Below are 14,355 nucleotides of genomic sequence, written 5' to 3'. Positions count from 1 at the left end.
GTCTGCCTGGTAAGCTCAGTCAGCAGTGGTCAGAGTGGTTTAGAGGAAAGATACTTAGTATGATGACAATCTGTTCCTGCAAAATTTTTAGGAGACCTCTTCTTCACTAGGGGCTTCCCTGGTGACTCAGCAGTAAAGAATCTGCCTGCCAATGCAGGAGATGCACATCGGAGCCCTGGGTTGGGGAGATCCCCTGGAAAAACAAATGGCAACCTGCTCCACTATTCTTACCTGGGAAATCCCATGGGCAGAGAAGCCTGGTGGGCAAGAATCCATGGGGTCACAAAAGTCGGACACAACTTAGCAATCAAAACAACAACATTCTTCACTAGAAGGGAAAAAAATTTTAGACCCAAACTGGAACCATGCCTAAGGGACCATATCACATTAGAATATTTGATATGCAAAAAGAAGAATGTTTTAGGTGAGGCAAAAAGGTGGCAACAAGCAGACATATTTGTAGAGACTGAAGAATGTGAGTATCTGAGAGCATCTTTACATTCACTCAGCTGTATTGAGATTTTTTTAAAAATTGAAATATACCTTGCTTTTAAAAAGCTCCCTTGTGCCACATCCAAATCTGAGCAGAATAGGTCCCTTATACGAGGAAACCACAAATGTTGAAAACAGTGGTGTTCCTTGATGTTCTTTGGCTGCACCAATGTTTGGTTTAACTAGCATTTCTGGCAGTGCAATCACTTGAGTCTCAAAATTAGTTTGCTTAGAATTTTTATGTTTTCCTGTTGACACATTCAACCTGAATCAAAATTATTTGTGTGACATCATAAGCAGTGTAAGTATAGCATTTGAAAACAGTCTAAGGCTGTTAATATGTTAATTAATGTACTTGGGTGTGTTTGCTTGGAAACCTGGAAGCCTGTTTTAAAGTATATCTGTCATTTAGACTAATCTGGGAAAGAGTCAGAAAATGTTTAACCTCTCTGACGTTTTAAAAGAGTCATTCCTTATCTTTCAATGTCTCATATACCAACTAAATCATTTATTTAGTGAAATTATGGAAAGTAACAGACATACTGTATTTGAAAACAGACAGTTATATCCTCCTTTTAAGAAAAATTATTCCTAAGCATCATCAGTATTTTTATATTAGAATCACCAATGAAAATTAAAGAAATCCTCATTATCTTAAAAAAAAACACAGCATTTGATATAAAAATTGAACCTGTGTATTATCTTTCATTATCAAGTAATAACCTATCAATTTTTAAATTAAAAAATATGGAAATACAACAGGAAAATGGAATAGCTGTACTCATTTAGAATGAGATAGATTCTACTCTTAAAAATCTTTAAAGTTTAAAGTTATTAGGTGCTTGACCAAGAGACTAAAGAGCTAAGAGATTTAAAGCCAAAAGCCAAAAAGTTAGGAGCCAACACCAATGGAAAAGCAAACAGAAAATTAAAAGAAAACATCTCTTAATATGTTATTCTGAATAATATGAATTTAAAAGAAAGCATTGCTGATTTTATAATGTAAGTTAATAGGACTTTTAAAAAATTATTTATTTTAATTGGAGGCTAATTACTTTACAATATTGAGGTGGTTTTTGCCATACATTGACATGAATCAGCCATGGGTGTATATGTGTTCCCCATCCTGAACCCCCATCCCACCTCCGTCCCCATCCCATCCTTCAGGGTTATCCCAGTGCACTGATTCTGAGTGCCCTGTCTCATCCTTCAAACCTGGACTGGCGATCTGTTTCACATGGTAATACACGTTTCGGTGCTATTCTCTCAAATCATCCCACCCTTACCTTCTCCCACAGAGTCAAAAAGTCTGTTCTTTACATCTGTGTCTCTTTTGCTGTCTTGCATATAGGGTCATCATTACCATCTTTCTAAATTCCATATTTATGTGTTAATATACGGTATTGATGTTTTTCTTTCTGACTTACTTCACTCCCGTTTCATCCACCTCATTACAACTGATTCAAATGCATTCTTTTTAATTGGACTTCCCTGGTGGCTCAGACAGTAAAGTGTCTGCCTACAATGCGGGAGACCCGGTTTCAATCCCTAGGTGGGGAAGATCCCCTGGAGAAGGAAATGGCAACCTACTCCAGTATTCTTGCCTGGAAAATCCCATGGATGGAGGAGCCTAGTAGGCTATACAGTCCATGGGGTCGCAAAGAGTCAGATATGACTCAGTGAGAATCAGATAAGATCAGATCAGTTGCTAAGTCGTGTCCGACTCTGTGACCCCATGAATCGCAGCACGCCAGGCCTCCCTGTCCATCACCAACTCCTGGAGTTCACTCAGACTCACGTCCATCGAGTCAGTGATGCCATCCAGCCATCTCATCCTCTGTCGTCCCCTTCTACTCCTGCCCCCAATCCCTCCCAGCATCAGAGTCTTTTCCAATGAGTCAACTCTTTGCATGAGGTGGCCAAAGTACTGGAGTTTCAGCTTTAGCATCATTCCCTCCAAAGAAATCCCAGGGCTGATCTCCTTCAGAATGGACTAGTTGGATCTCCTTGCAGTCCAAGGGACTCTCAAGAGTCTTCTCCAACACCACAGTTCAACACCAAAGCATCAATTGTTCGGCGCTCAGCCCTCTTCACGGTCCAACTCTCACATCCATACATGACAAACAGGAAAAACCATAGCCTTGACTAGACGAACCTTTGTTGGCAAAGTAATGTCTCTGCTTTTGAATATGCTATCTAGGTTGGTCATAACTTTCCTTCCAAGGAGTAAGCGTCTTTTAATTTCATGGCTGCAGTCACCATCTGCAGTGATTTTGGAGCCCAAAAAAATAAAGTCTGATACTGTTTCCACTATTTCTCCATCTATTTCCCATGAAGTGATGGGACCGGATGCCATGATCTTTGTTTTCTGAATGTTGAGCTTTAAGCCAACTTTTTCACTCTCCACTTGCACTTTCATCAAGAGGCTTTTTAGTTCCTCTCCACTTTCTGCCATAAGGGTGGTGTCATCTGCATATTTGAGGTTATTGATATTTCTCCTGGCAATCTTGATTCCAGCTTGTGTTTCTTCCAGTCTAGCGTTTCTCATGATGTACTCTGCATATAAGTTAAATAAGCAGGGTGACAATATACAGCCTTGACGTACTCCTTTTCCTATTTGGAACCAGTCTGTTGTTCCATGTCCAGTTCTAACTGTTGCTTCCTGACCTGCATACAAATTTCTCAAGAGTCAGATCAGGTGTTCTGGTATTCCCATCTCTTTCAGAATTTTCCACAGTTTATTGTGATCTATACAGTCAAAGGCCTTGGTATAGTTAAGAAAGCAGAAATAGATGTTTTTCTGGAACTCTCTTGCTCTTTCGATGATCTCATATGAATGTTGGCAATTTGATCTCTGGTTCCTCTGCCTTTTCTAAAACCAGCTTGAACATCAGGAAGTTCACAGTTCACATATTGCTGAAGCCTGGCTTGGAGAATTTTGAGCATTACTTTACTAGCGTGTGAGATGAGTGCAGTTGTGTGGTAGTTTAAGCATTCTTTGGCATTTCCTTTCTTTGGGATTGGAATGAAAACTGACCTTTTCCAGTCCTGTGGCCACTGCTGAGTTTTCCAAATTTGCTGGCATACTGAGTGCAGCACTTTCACAGCATCATCTTTCAGGATTTGAAATAGCTCCACTGGAATTCCATCACCTCTACTAGCTTTGTTCGTAGTGATGCTTTCTAAGGCCCACTTGACTTCACATTCCAGGATGTCTGGCTCTAGGTCAGTGATCACACCATCGTGATTATCTGGGTCGTGAAGATCTTTTTTGTACAGTTCTTCTGTGTATTCTTGCCATCTCTTCTTAATATCTTCTGCTTCTGTTAGGTCCATACCATTTCTGTCCTTTATCGAGCTCATCTTTGAATGAAATGTTCCTTTGGTATCTCTGATTTTCTTGAAGAGATCCCTAGTCTTTCCCATTCTGTTGTTTTCCTCTATTTCTTTGCATTGATCGCTGAAGAAGGCTTTCTTATCTCTTCTTGCTATTCTTTGGAACTCTGCATTCAGATGTTTATATCTTTCCTTTTCTCCTTTGCTTTTCACTTCTCTTCTTTTCACAGCTATTTGTAAGGCCTCCCCAGACAGCCATTTTGCTTTTTTGCATTTCTTTTCCATGGGGATGGTCTTGATCCTGGTCTCCTGTACAATGTCACGAACCTCATTCCATAATTCATCAGGCACTCTATCTATCAGATCTAGGCCCTTAAATCTATTTCTCACTTCCACTGTATAATCATAAGGGATTTGATTTAGGTCATACCTGAATGGTCTAGTGGTTTTCCCTACTTTCTTCAATTTCAGTCTGAATTTGGCAATAAGGAGTTCATGGTCTGAGCCACAGCCAGCTCTGGTCTTGTTTTTGCTGACTGTATAGAGCTTCTCCATCTTTGGCTGCAAAGAATATAATCAATCTGATTTCGGTGTTGACCATTTGGTGATGTCCATGTATAGAGTCTTCTCTTGTGTTGTTGGAAGAGGGTGTTTGTTATGACCAGTGCATTTTCTTTATATTCCATTATGTATATGTACCACAGCTTTCTTATCCATTCATCTCCTGATGGACATCTAGGTTGCTTCCATGTCCTAGCTATTGTAAACAGTGCTGCAATGAACATTGGGGTACACTGTCTCTTTCAATTCTGGTTTCCTCAGTGTGTATGCCCAGCAGTGGGATTGCTGGGTCGTATGGCAGTTCTGTTTCCAGGTTTTTAAGGAATCTCCACACTGTTTTCCATAGTGGCTGTACTAGTTTGCATTCCCACCAGCAGTGTAAGAGGGTTCCCTTTTCTTCACAACCTCTCCAACATTTATTGTTTGTAGACTTTAAGATAGCAGCCATTCTGACTGGTGAGAGATCATACCTCATAGTGGTTTTGATTTGCATTTCTCTGATAATGAGTGATGTTGAGCATCTTTTCATGTGTTTGTTAGCCATCTGTATGTCTTCTTTGGAGAAATGTCTGTTTAGTTCTTTGGTCTATTTTTTGATTGGGTCGTTTATTTTTCTGGAATTAAGCTGCAGGAGCTGCTTGTATATTTTTGAGATTAATTCTTTGTCAGTTGCTTCATTTGCTATTATTCTCTCCCATTCTGAAGGCTGTCTTTTCACCTTGCTTAGAGTTTCCTTTGTTGTGCAAAAGCTTTTAAGTTTAATTAGGTCCCGTTTCTTTATTTTTGCTTTTATTTCCATTACTCTGGGATATGGGTCATAGAGGATCCTGTTGCAATTTATATCGGAGAGTGTTTTGCCAATGTATCTTCTAGGAGTTTTATAGTTTCTGGTCTTACGTTTAGATCTTTAATCCATTTTGAGTTTATTTTTGTGTATGGTGTTAGAAAGTGTTCTAGTTTCATTCTTTTACAAGTGGTTGACCTGTTTTCCCAGCACCACTTGTTAAAGAGATTGTCTTTAATCCATTGTATATTCTTGCCTCCTTTGTCAAACATAAGGTGTCCACAGGTCTATGGATTTATCTCTGGGCTTTCTATTTTGTTCCATTGATCTATATTTCTGTCTTTGTGCCAGTACCATACTGTCTTGATGACTGTGGCTTTGTAGTAGAGCCTGAAGTCAGGCAGGTTGATTCCTCCAGTTCCATTATTCTTTCTCATGATTGCTTTGGCTAATCGAGGTTTTTTATATTTCCATACAAATTGTGAAATTATTTGTTCTGGTTCTCTGAAAAATGCCATTGGTAGCTTGATAGGGATTGCATTAAATCTATAAATTGCTTTGAAGAGGATATTTTAAGTAGTCACGTTTCTAGTTTTTCAGAAACTCTTCTGTAGAGTAAGGGAAAACACCCTTGCCTGCTAATTCCTAAATTAAATCAAGAAGAAATTCAATTTTCAATTCTGTTATCCATGAAATGTTAGGTTTAGTGACTTACTTAGAATAATTGGCTCTAAAAACAGATCACCTGGGTTGTATTCAGGCTCCTCTACTTACTGCTGTGTAACCCTGGGGACATTTGACCTAGTAAAGTCTCCATTTCTTCTGTAAGGGTACCCAGAACCTAGGTTGTTTTGAGATTAAATGATATGATGCATGTACATGCCTAAACCTTAGCTCATACTGTGATGGAGATGCAATTTTTTTATTTATAAAGGGATCTTTGCTGTTAAGATTCACACTCACTGTTATTCTCAAATAAAAAACCTATAAAGTTAAAATGGACCCCATCAGAACTACAGTTCTAACGTTCAAAGCATCATCCTCATTCAGAAAATCTTCTGGAGGGTTAAATCATTACCATGCCTGTGGAGCTCCTTGTCATTATGCTCAGAGGACGAGGTCAGAGGCTGGGAGTGCCAAAATGAGTAAGGTAGTATCTGCCCTTATAGAACTTAACAGTATGGGTGAGGAAATAGATGCATATATAAATAACCAAGGGGAGTGAAGGAGTGAACAGACCAGGTAGGGAGAGAGTTGATCTTGGCCTACGTATGAAAACATGCAGCCACAGGCTTCCAGAATTGAACACTGCAGTTTACGGTCATGATCCTATCAAATGTTATCCTAGCCACATGCTCTTTCTGCAGGAGGGTGGGCCACCTGGGGGAGCCTGTCAGTCCTGATGTGCTAATCCAGGAGAGGTAAGTTACCTATTAACTATAGACACGAAATGAAAATGTGAGTCCATAGAGTACTGAAATCATTTTAAAGTAAGCAAATTCTGCTTTGGTAGGCCAAGCTGAAGCTCTCGTTTTTCCTTAAGACTTTTCCTGGTTAATAGGTTTACTTTTTATCAGAAAAAGAGGAAGTAGGTTTCTAGGGAACTAGATCTCAAACTCAATTGCATGTTGGCATCACCTGGGCACATTTAAGAAGCAACTTCTTGCCTGGAGTGATTTTCTGATCTAACTGGACCTGGAACATTAGTATTTTTAAAGCTTTCCAGCTGATTCCACACATTGGGAGCCTCTATTCTATGTATCCTGGGTTTCATTTCCTCCAAGATTTTCTATTTCAGGATCCTGGTTCAGCCCAGATGTTGTCAGCAGGTTTTCCGATGGGTCATTCCTGATTTAACATCAGTCTGTGTGACTTCCTTTTGGGAACACATGGCATTCTCTGCTGTTTCAATACGTGATTTTTGGCTCCTGGGGAAATACCCATCTTAGGCTCTGAGCAGAGCAGCTGGGGGCTTTCTCAGCTAGCACTCCGCCTCCGGGTTTTGAGTGTGAGTCTCACCCATTTTTCATGTCTCCATGGCATGACCAACCCACAGGTTTTGTTCTAGAACCTTCTATTGAATCATTTAACAGCGGGCTCTCCCTGTTTACCCTAAATCTATTATGCAGCAGTTTGAGACCTGCTTTTACATCAAAATTGAAGTACTTTGTATTTGGCCATAGTCAATCCATAAACTTCTAGGTTCTTACATCATCTGTTAGATTTACATATTCCTTTGCTATCTTGATTTTGATATTAATAACATGTTTGTGTAAGTTCTGTTTCTACTGGTTTATTCCTTCAATCAAAAAGTATCTGTTGAATGACAAATATGGGCCAGATACTCTCCTGGACATTAGGGACAAAGTGGTGTCCAAATTTGACAAAAATTTCTGCTTTCATAGGACTTATGGTCAAGGGGGAGGAGACAAGAGAAATACGTAAGTAAGTAAAATGTGTGGTATGTTCAAAGGTACTAAATGTTATGGAGAAAAATAAGGCAGCACAGGAAGAAAGGGACTGCTGGGTCTGGGGTGGGCTCGCAATATATTAAATCAGCTTTGCAGTATTATCCATGCGAGAGCTGGTGAAGGCTCATACTGGAGTGATAGTGACAGAAATGGTGAAAAGTGGTTGGCATCTGCATGAGTTTCAGCAGGGCCTGAATAAGGCAAGGGATTGAACCCTGCAGGTATCAGGAAGAGGAGAATTCCAGGCAGAGGGTAGGATATTGCAAATACGAGGGCTCTGAGGCAGGAGTGAACCTAGGATGTTGAAGAAACTGCAGGAAATGCGTGTATCTAGAGCAAGCCAGAGCGAAGGAGGCTATGACGCTGGTGCTGAGCGTGGGGAGAAGGCAGATTACATAGGGCCTATAAAGACTGTTGTGAACATTTTTACTTTTTCTGAGTGAGATGGAATTATTAGAGGGTTTTGAGCACAGGAGAGACCCAGTAGGACCATTTTGGCTGCTCAGTTGAGACAAATCTATGTGAGTCAGTGATAGAAACAGGGGGACCAGTTGTGAGGATATTGCAGTAATCTAGCTGAGAGATGATGGCTTGGACCAGGGTAATAGCAACAGAGCTGAGTCGGAAATATCGAAATCTGGATGTATTTTTGAAGGTAGAGTTTGTTTCTCTTAAGTGTCTAATATATTTTCACATTTCTCTTGAAAGATGGAACTCAAACTCCAGTTAGGGACCAAGTAATGCTAGTTATAACAAAAGATTGACTTGCAGGCTCTTGTTACCACCAATTCAGTGCCCTGATTTTTTTTTACAGAATGATGGTAGATGCGCCATGACTTCCCATAGTCCTGACTTTCCCATTTTCCTGCTCTTGTGCATTGCTAGGCATTTGCCATTGAGAATTCTAACCTAAACTATCAATGATCACTCTTGCCTGCTATTGTTTAGTAAGTACCTGTCCTTCCCTTCTTTCAGTCTTGACCTTATTCAGTGGTAGGTCCCTGGAAGGTGATTTAGACAGGCAATGGGAGTGAAGAACGTGATACCGCTACCATTATTACATAAGAGCCCAAGGTTCAAAATAAATCAGGTCGAAAACACCTCTTTTCCCACTCCTCCCCTGTCTTCCCTCTTCCAACTTCCTGAACAAAGCAGAGAAAATTTTCCTTTTCAACCTCCATGTAAATCTCCCAGGGGGCCTTTTATGCCTTCCTTGCTTCTCTGCCCCAAAGTAGAGTGTAGGAATCATGAGAAAAATGTAGAGTGTTGCAAAAAAAAAAAAAAAAATCCGGTGATTCTCTTCTTCAAAACTAAGTAAGCCTAACTCTAAATTCTGGTATTCGTGTAAATATTTCTGTTATACTGGCATACCATGGGGATGTTGTGGGTTTGATTCCAGACTACCACAATAAAGCAAATATCATGATAAAAATGAGTTACACCAATTTTTTGGTATCCCAGTACATATAAAATTTATGCTTATACCATACGGTAGTCTATAAAGTGCGCAATAGTATTATGTCTAAAAAACAATGTACATACCTTAATTTAAAAATATTGTATTGCTAAAAAATGTTAACTATCATCTGACAATGCTGGGAGGCCACAGACTTTCAATTTGTAAAAATCACTGTATTCGTGAAGTACAATAAAACAGGTATACCTGTTCATTTTTAACAACTGAGAGAATTCCAAAACATGTGTATACTCATATTCATTATTCATTCATTTATGACAGCAACCATTGAGTCCTTTTTATGTGCCAGGCACTGTACTGCACACTGGGAGGTACAAGTGAACAAAATGAAGTCCCTGTTTCTTAGGAAATGTACCTTATAATGCAGGAGAAAGACAAAACACGAATAGATAAGCCCGTATGTAGTACATCTGATAAAGATAATACTGTTGATAAAAGTCACTTAGGAGAATGAGAAAATGGACTGCTGGGATAGTGTGCCGCTGATGGTGGCAAGTTAGTATTAATATTTTAAAGAAGGTCACCAGAGACAGTGTTACATTATCATAATAATGATGATATGACATTTTCACAGTAACCTAAAGGAAGAGAGTGATTCAGTCTCACATCTGGTAGGAAAACGCTCTTTGCTACAGGAAGTCCTTAGGTAGTTATCTTGTACTTCCTAGTGACTTCATCCTGTCCCATGGCTTTAATCCCTTCCTGTACCCTGATGAGCCCCTAATTTATATTCCTGGCCAGATCTTTCCTAAATCTAGCCTAGTATATCAGACTTTCTGGCGTCCCTCCCCTTAATGTCTTAATCAGTTCAGTTCAGTTCAGTTCGTTTACTCAATCGTGTCTGACTCTTTGCAACCCCATGCACAGTAGCACACCAGGCTTCCCTGCCCATCACCAACTCCTAGAGCTTGCTCAAACTCATGTCCATTGAGTCGGTGATGCCATCCAACCATCTTATCCTCTGTCGTCCCCTTCTCCTCCTGCCCCCAATCCCTCCCAGCATCAGGATCTTTTCCAGTGAATCAGTTCTTCCCATCAGGTGTCCCACGTAGTGGAGCTTCGGCTTCAGCATCAGCCTTTCCAATGAATATTCAGGACAGATTTCTTTTAGGATTGACTGGTTTGATCTCTTTGCAGTCCAAGGGACTCTCAAGAGTCTTCTCCAACACCACAGTTCAAAAGCATTAGTTCTTCAGCGCTCAGCTTTCTTTATGGTCCAACTCTCACATCCATACATGACTACTGGAAAAACCATAGCTTTGACTAGTCAGACCTTTGTTGGCAAAGTAATGTCTCTGCTCTTTAATATGCTGTCTAGGTTTGTCATAGCTTTACTTCCAAGGAGCGAACATCTTTTAATTTCATGGCTGCAGTCACCATCTGATTTTGGAGCACAAGAAAATAGTCTGACACTGTTTCCATTGTTACCCCATCCATTTGCCATGAAGTTATGGGACCGGATGCCATGATCTTAGTTTTTTGAATGTTGAGTTTTAAGCCAGCTTTTTCACTGTCCTCTTTCACTTTCATCAAGAGGATCTTTAGTTCTTCTTCGCTTTCTGCCATAAGGATGGTGTCATCTGCATATCTGAGGTTATTGATATTTCTCCTGGCAATCTTGATTCCAGCTTGTTCTTTATCCAACCCAGCATTTCACATGATGTACTCTGCATATAAGTTAAATAAACAGGGTGACACTATACAGCCTTGACATACTCCTTTCCCAATTTGGAACCAGCCTGTTGTTCCATGTCCGGTTCTAACTGTTGCTTCTTGACCTACATACAGATTTCTTAGGAGGCAGGTCAGGTGTTCTGGTATTCCCATCTCTTTCAGAATTTTCCAGTTTGTTGTGATCCACACAGTCAAAGGCTATGGCATAGTCAATAAAGCAGAGGTAGATGTTTGCTTTTTCTATGATCCAATGGATGTTAGCAATTTGATCTCTGGTTCCTCTGACTTTTCTAAATCCAGCTTGAACATCTGTAAGTTCTAGTTCACGTACTGTTGAAACCTCACTTGGAGAATTCTGAGCATTACTTTGCTAGCATGTGAGATGAGTACAATTGTGCTGTAGTTTGAACATTCTTTGGGATTGGAATGAAAATTGACTTTTTCTAGTCCTGTGACCATGCTGAGTTTTCCAAATTTGCTGGCATTTTGAGGGCAGCACTTTCACAGCATCATCATTTAGGATTTGAAATTGCTCAGCTGGAATTCCATCACCTCCACTAGCTTTGTTTATACTGATGCTTCCTAAGGCCCACTTGACTTCACATTCCAAGATGTCTGGCTCTAGATGAGTGATCACACCATTGTGGTTATCTGGGTCATGAAGATCTTTCTTGTATAGTTCTTCTGTGTATTCTTGCCACCTCTTATCTTCTGCTTCGGTTAGGTACAAACCGTTTCTGTCCTTTATTGTGCCCATCTTTGCATGAAATATTCCCTTGGTATCTCTAATTTTCTTGAGATCTCTAGTCTTTCCCATTCTATTGTTTTCCTCTGTTTCTTTGTATTGATCACTTAAGAAGGCTTTCTTATCTCTCCTTGCTATTCTCTGAAAGTCTGCATTCAGATGGGTATATCTTTCCATTTCTCCTTTGCCTTTAGCTTATTTTCTTTTCTCAGCTATTTGTAAGTCCTCGTCAGACAACCATTTTGCCTTTTTGCATTTCTTTTTCTTGGGGGTGGTCTTGATCACCACAATGCCATGAGCCTCAGTCCATAGTTCTTCAGTCACTTTATCAGATCTAATCCCTTCAATCTATTTGTCTCTTCCACTGTATCATCATAAGAGATTTGATTTAAGTCATACCTGAACGGCCTAGTGGTTTTCCCTACTGTCTTCAATTTAAGTCTGAATTTGCCAGTAAGGAGTTCATGATCTGAGCCACAGTCAGCTCCTGATCTTGTTTTTGCTGACTGTATAGAGCTTCTCCATCTTCAGCTGCAAAGAATATAATCAATCTGACTTCACTATTGACTATCTGGTGATGTCCATGTGTAGAGTCATCTTTTGTTTGTTGGAAGAGGGTGTTTGCTATGACCAGTGCATTCTCTTGGCAAAACTCTGTTAGCCTTTGCTCTGCTTCCTTTTGTACTCCAAGGCCAAACTTGCCTGTTACTCCAGGTATTTCTTGACTTCCTACTTTTGCATTCCAGTCCCCTATGATGAAAAGGACATCTTTTTTGGTGTTAGTTCTGGAAGGTCTTGTAGGTCATCACAGAACCATTCAACTTCAGCTTCTTCAGCATTAGTGGTTGGGGCATAGACTTGGGTTACTGTGATATTAAATGCTTTGCCTTGGAAATGAACAGAGATCGTTCTGTCATTTTTGAGACTGCACCCAAGTAGTGCATTTCAAACTCTTCTGTTGACTATGAGGACTACTCCATTTCTCTTAAGAGATGCTTGCCCACAGTAGTAGATATAATGGTCATCTGAATTAAATTTGCCCATTCTGGTCCATTTTAGTTCATTGATTCCTAAAATGTCATTGTTCACTCTTGCCATCTCCTGTTTGACCACTTCTGATTTACCTTGATTCGTGGATCTAACATTCCAGATTTCTATGCAATATTGCTCTTTGCAGCATCGGATGTTACTTCCATCACCAGTCACATCCATAACTGGGCATTGTTTTTGCTTTGGCTCTATCCCTTCATTCTTTCTGGAGTTATTTCTCTACTCTTCTCCGGTAGCATATTTGTTGTTGTTTATCACTAAGTCTTGTCTGACTTTTTGCAACCCCATGGACTGTAGCCCGCCAGGGTCCTCTGTCCATGAAATTCTCTAGAATTTCTCAAGAATACTGGAGTGGGTTGCCATTCTTTCCTCCACAGGATCTTCCCAACCCAGGAATCAAACCCAGATCTCCTGCATTGCAGGCAGATTCTTCACTGTCTGAGCCACCAGGGAAGCCCTGTCTCATATATAGTATGTCTCTAATTAAATTACTCATGCCCTCCCCCAAACCATCTCTTTCTGTTGTTTCCTTCAGAAACTGTCATCTCTGTCCGTTCTGTTTCTCAAGTTAAAAATCTTGGTGTTATCTTCTTCTGTCTCACACCCCACATCTGATTCATCATATACATCATGAGTTACTTATATTGGGGAAAACTAGAAAAGAAGGAAACTTGGGGAATTGGGATGAAAAAATTGAGGTTAAATATTAATAGAAAGCAGAACAGTAATAGAAGTATCTGCAGGTGGTATTTGATGATATGAAGAAAATGAAGCTAAGGGATCATGTGCCCTAGAACTCAGGTTGACATAAAATCCCATCGTAAGTCAGATTCTCCTAAAAGAGCTACAATCTCAGAGTGGTCCACCTGCTTGGATATGTCTTAGCATTAAGAATTAGTTGGCAGAACTCAGGCTGTAACTCCACATGTTGGGATAGGACTTTAAGTACCCATGGGAATTTTTTTACATAAATGGCACCTGAAGCATTTTCTGTCCCCCATGTGACCTGAATGGGGAAGCAAGAAATTCAGAATCATAATTTTAAAAAAGACAATGAACACTTGAACCATGTTTAAAAAAAAAACAAATATTCTTTGTGGGCATATCTGCAGTAAAGCAAAACACTTTGCTGAAGCATCAAGAAAAGGAGGTTCTGGTGCTTTTCTAGGGGCAAGAGACGGTTAACAGTGTCTCAACCAAATTAACTTGAATAAGAACAATGAAAAGGAAGTAAGTATTCACTGTCCTTCTCTTTTAATTTGGAATGTGTTTCCCAGTATTCAGATTCTTAGTACAGAAGGTTTTTGCTGTTTTGCTGCACTGAGTTCCTGAAAGTCACATGTAGAATCCCTAAACGAGACTGGAACGGTGTGAAATTGGGCGAATTTCATTCTCCACCCAGGGCTTCCCCTGTGGCTCAGTGGTAAAGAATCTGCCTGCCAATGCAGAAGACGTGGGTTTGATCCCTGGGTCAAGAAGATCCCCTGGATAAGGGCATTGGCAACCTACTTCAGTATTCTTGCCTGAAGAATCCCTCATACAGAGGAGCCTGGCGGGCTACAGTCCATGGAGTTGCAAAGTATCAGACATGACTGAAGCAACTGGGCAGAGCAGCAGGTTCTCCACCCAAGGGTTTACCATTAAATGAAAAATAGGTGTAACCAAAAGTATCACATAGAAGTCCTTCTGTGGTTCTGATAAAATTTGGTTTTGCTAGCTATTTACAACAGAAGTGTCAGTGCCATACTAGTTACTCCCTTAAGAG

General features: G+C 40.1%; 1 protein-coding gene across 4 annotated transcripts in view; it reads left to right on the top strand.

Annotated features, from left to right (window-relative positions):
• Positions 1-14,355, top strand: part of LRRC8C (leucine rich repeat containing 8 VRAC subunit C) — a 92,995-nt gene that overhangs the window by 22,650 nt on the left and 55,990 nt on the right. Inside the window, exon 1 of one of the 4 annotated variants that reach the window (XM_055585229.1) lies at positions 6,580-6,594. The exons of the other annotated variants lie outside the window; for them this stretch is intronic. The gene's annotated coding sequence lies outside the window, so the exon portion shown is untranslated. Of the gene's footprint in view, positions 1-6,579; positions 6,595-14,355 lie in introns of those variants that run through there. 4 annotated transcript variants of the gene reach the window in all.

The sequence above is a fragment of the Bubalus kerabau genome, chromosome 6 (assembly GCF_029407905.1).
Source record: "Bubalus kerabau isolate K-KA32 ecotype Philippines breed swamp buffalo chromosome 6, PCC_UOA_SB_1v2, whole genome shotgun sequence".
NCBI lineage: Eukaryota > Metazoa > Chordata > Mammalia > Artiodactyla > Bovidae > Bubalus > Bubalus kerabau.
Note: the sequence above shows the minus strand (reverse complement) of the source record. Positions and strands in the feature narration are given on the sequence as shown.